Genomic DNA, 4916 nt, shown 5'->3' with positions numbered 1-4916 from the left:
CCCGACGCGGGGCTCGAACCCATGAACCATGAGATCATGACCTGAGCTGAAGTCGGACCCTTAACTGAGGTGCCCATACTGATGGTTCTTGGTTAAAGAATGAAAATGGTAAATACCGTCCTGGGTATGCTCTTTCCACTCCCTTGAAGTCATTAAGGCAGTTCCTTTATCTCTTGCTACTTCAGCCCAATGTCAATGAGTTATAGTTTGAGTTATATTCTCTTATTCAGGCTTGTACTTTACTGATGGGTAAAACCTCAAACATTTATACTGATCATTGGTATGCCTTTGGGGTAGCACGTGACTTTGGAATATAATGGAAACAAGATGTCCTTTTATCACCAATGGGAATACTGTTAAAGATGGCTCCTATGTCCAAAACTGATTAAATGCCACACTTTTGCCAGCTGCTCTGACTCTTATGAAGGTTCCTGGGCCCTCCAGGCTCGACTTGTTGCGGACCAAAGTAATCCATCCTGATATTTCCATCATCAAAATGCAAATGCTGCTTTCTAGGAGACCAATAACCAAACCCCTGTTATAGTCTAAAGAGATGGTCTCTCAAACGATAATTTTGGAGACATAGACAAAAAATACCCAACAATTGGCCCCAGAGAGGAAAAAACAGTTTTGGAAATGTATCAATGTAGGTTCAATAAGAAGAGAGAGAATGCTGGTTGGGACCAATTAATAATTGGCCCTACTAGAAATTCTAAAATTTCCAGTACTTACAACTGTACATGCAGTAAACTACTGGTCTACTGACAAAATGATAACATTGTGAATGAGCATTTGTGGCAAAAAGTTCATTAGGGCCACAGAAAGTGCCTCTCTCACTTGCCCCTCATGTCCAAAGTATAACCCAGAGAAACCCGTTCATATAAATGGATGTCATACAGCTTCCCCAACTCATGGACACATGTGTTTTAGTTATGGTTCATATGCTTTCTCACTGGACCCAAGCTTTCTCTTGTAGACAAGCCCATGCTTCCTCTGTTAGAAGAGATTATCACAGGGTGCTTGGCGGGCTCAGTTGGACCAGCATGTGAATCTTGATCTTGGGGCTGTAAGTTGGAGCCCCACATTGGGGGAATAAATTGCTTAAAAAATAAAATCTTAAAAAAAAAAAAAGGAAAGAAAAAGATTATCACTACCTGGGGAGCCCCTCTCAAACTTCACAGTGATCAGGGAATCCATCTTACCAGTTGGGTGCTTCAACAAGGACTAACAGACTATGACGACTCACGGAAAAATTTGCAGAAACCTTCCAAACACCTTGACCTCAAGCATTGCTGCCGGTCCTCTGAAACTCAGATCCACTCCCCACCCTCCCCCGCCATGGCAACTCATACTCTCTCCCTAGGAGATAATCACAGGACCTTCCAAACACTTGGCCTCTGCCTCCTTTGACCCACAGTCGATAAAAGGAGATATATTTCAATAGTGTAAAGGTCTAATTGCTTCTACTAAAAATGATCATGCTGGGGTGCCCGGTGGCTCCGTTGGTTGAGTATTCAACTCTTGATTTCAGCTCAGGTCATGATCTCATGGTTCTTGGAATCGTGCCCTGCATAGGGCTCTGAGCTGACAGTGTGGAGCCTGCTTGGGATTCTCTCTCTCTCTCCATCTCTCTGCCCCTCCCCTGCTCACTCGCTCTCTCAAAATAAATAAATAAACTTTAAAAAAATGATCATGCTTTGGTAATTTTCTCACAGTGCGCTCCCCAGAGACGATGACCTTAGGCATCACACCTGGAACCTAGAGACTTCATCTGCTGGAAGAGACACTTCCGGAAAGATTCATCAACCTCGCTGGAAAGGCCCATATCGGAGACTGCAAATCAACCCTGATGCTGCCGAACTCCAGGGAATAGACTCCTGAATTCATGCAATCCATCTGGAGAAAGCACCAAGCCCTGACGAGCCCTGCACACCATCTGGTGACCTGAAAGCAAAGATTTTGCAGAATTGAAGCAGATAACATCCAACAAGACCGCTTTGCCAAGATGTCCAGACCAGGTGTGAATGCCTTTGTCTCACTGCTACTTCTCTATTTTCCATGGAATGACAATGCCCTTTCTCTGCATTTCTCAAGCCTTTGCAAAAGGGGGAAACCTCTTCTTTTCATTAGGGTCTTTCAGAAACAGCCTCATCATGATCCTAGGACAAACTAATTCTTCCCTTGCTTTTTCTAAAGGTGTAGAAGGTTCAGAATTCATAAACATCCTTCTCTCATCAAACTGTTAACTGACAAGGGACACCTGGGTGACCCTGTCGGTTGAGTGTCTGCTTTTGATTTCAGCTCAGTTCACAATCCCAGGGTCATAGGATCCAGCCCCAAGTTGGGTTCTGCATAGGCATGGAGCCTGCTTGGGACTCTCTCGCTCCCTCGCTCTCTGCCCCTCCCCACCTCACATTCTCTCTCTCTCTCAAAATAAATAAATAAACTGGGACACCTGAGTGGGTTCAGTCACTTGGGCATCTGACTTGGCTCAGGTCTTGATCTCCTGGTGGGTGAGTTCGAACCCCACGTAGGGCTCTGTGCTGACAGCTCAGAGCCTGGAGCCTGCTTCTGATTTCTGTGTTTCCCTCTCTCTCTGCCCCTCCCCTGCTCACACTCTGTCTCTCTCTCTCACTCAAAAATGAATAAAACATTTTAAAAAAAGTTGTCATCACAAGAAAAAAATTTAAGAGAAAAAATAAATTTTTAAATATAAATAAATAAACAAGTAAAATAAGTAAAAATAAAAACCAACTATTAACTGACATCGGATTCTTATCCAAATCCATGGTCTCTGAATTTACAACTTTACAGACTGTATTATTTCTTAACATTTGTTTTCAAAACAGTCCTTTTGAGATAACTACTTATTTATTTTTAAGTTTTAATTTATTTTATTTTGAGAGAGAGAGGGAGAGAGATGGAATCCCAAGCAGGCTCCCCAACCATCAGTGTGGAGCCCAATGGGGGCTCAAACCCATGAACCATGAGATCATGTCCTGAGCTGCAACCAAAAGTCAGATGCTTAACTGACTGAACCACCCAGGTGCCCCTCCCTCTCTTAATTTTAAAGATTTTACTTTTAAGTGATCTCTACATGCAGCATGGGGCTTGAACTAACAACCCTGAGATCAAGAGTCTCACGCTCCACTGACCAAGCCAGCCAGGTACCCAAGATAACTATATATATATATATTTTAAGTCTTTGAAGTGTTGTTGCTTTGCAAACAGTTCATCAGCTATTGCTTCGTGTTGATACCTGCACTGTATCTTCCCAATGCACTTGATTCATCATTCTCGTGTGCTCTTGCAGTGTTTACTATTCTGCTTTCATGGCTGCTTTAAGCAGGAGCTTCCAGGAGACATACATGAGTCTAGGTCTGACTTCATAGGGAGAAATTTTTCTTCCCTAAGTTGGAATAAGTGCCAATAAACGTTTTCAGCTGGCTACCTTCAGACCTAAAGTCCTGACTTAGAACGAACGTACAGGTTGGAATTGTCATGTTACTTTTGATTCTGTACTTGTTGCCTATCGATCTTTCATAAAAAAAAAAAAAGGACCCAATAAGATTATGCCAGCTCAACACTTTAAGATGATCTCCAACACTGATAACCTTGAGAAGATAGACTTGAGGTGGAAAGTGCCTGAGAGGTCTCCCTCCTTACCCTCCTTGATATGCCAATGTGGCCTTAAGTGGTTTCCAAATACCATTCGCTTTCCTTCCAAAGTGGGACATGACAACCAGAAAATGTCCTTCCAGGGACTCAGGGACAAAACCACTATACACAAAATACCTAATTCTTGATCAGCGATGTTTTCAAGGAAAGATCTTGATCAAAAGAAGGAAAAGTGAAAGTTAATGAAAGGAAATCTCACTAAAGTAGACTTGGGAGCTAGAAAGGGAGGGGAGCCTATCACCCATGTCAATTACGGGAAGAATGGTCAATTCCAGTCCCCAGCAGAAGAATCTCAACAGGACAGAATGATAAATTATGGACCTCAACAGGGAAAGATGCACATATTGCATCTCCTGTAAGAAATCCACCACCCCAGCAACTCAGCCGATGAGAGCACCATCATTATCCTGAACTCTTGTAACCTCTCCAACTTCCTCCTTCTTCTCCATAAAGTAATGCCCCCTCCTTTGTTTGTTTGACTTGCTTACAGTTCTGCTGAAGCTTGCTTGTCCTGGATTGCAATTCTCTGCTATTCTCGAATAAACCCATGTTTTGCAGGTAAAATAACTGGCGGTTTTATTTTTAGGCTTAATAGGAGCGAAGGCATTGTAAGTAACATCTCTGACTTCCCACTTCTGCCTGGATCAAACCTTTCACTACTATTTCATGTAGGTGGATCACGGCACCGACTCAGGCACAGAGGGAGAAGAACAAGGCTGTGCAGGAGGAGCGGAATCAATGAGCAGGAGGGACTTCTGAGAGGCTAGAGCAGCTCCGCTACAAGTATCCAGGAGCTAAGGGAGGGGTAGTGGGGCTGGGAAGTGCATTTGAGTTCAGCACTGGTTTGGGGCATCTCCTCGGTGTCTCCGGGGAGAGGCGGATTTCTGGCTTCTGAGCGCAGACCTCCAGGGCCTGGATCAAGCCCGGATTGTGCGCCTGCGAGCCTCAGAGGCCAGAGGGACCTAGGAGCAGGTGTGCAGCTCCGGGAGCAGCCGCCCACTCCGGAAAACAGCCCCGGCCCCGCCCACTGGGCCCTTCCAGGCCCCTTGGATCCCGGCCAGTTGGTAGAGACCCCCTGTCCCACGCCGCCTGTGCGAACGGCACCGAAAATGTGGGGGGTCGGGGAGTGTCAAGCAGATTGTGATTTGTACCGCAACCACTGCCAGCCCCGGAGAATTGGCTTGGGAACCGTGGGCGATGAAGAGCAAGGGGCGGGGGCGCAGGCCCCTGCCCCGCCC

The sequence above is a fragment of the Crocuta crocuta genome, unplaced genomic scaffold, assembly GCF_008692635.1.
Source record: "Crocuta crocuta isolate KB4526 unplaced genomic scaffold, BGI_CrCroc_1.0 scaffold217, whole genome shotgun sequence".
Lineage (NCBI taxonomy): Eukaryota > Metazoa > Chordata > Mammalia > Carnivora > Hyaenidae > Crocuta > Crocuta crocuta.
This window is presented reverse-complemented; position numbering follows the sequence as displayed.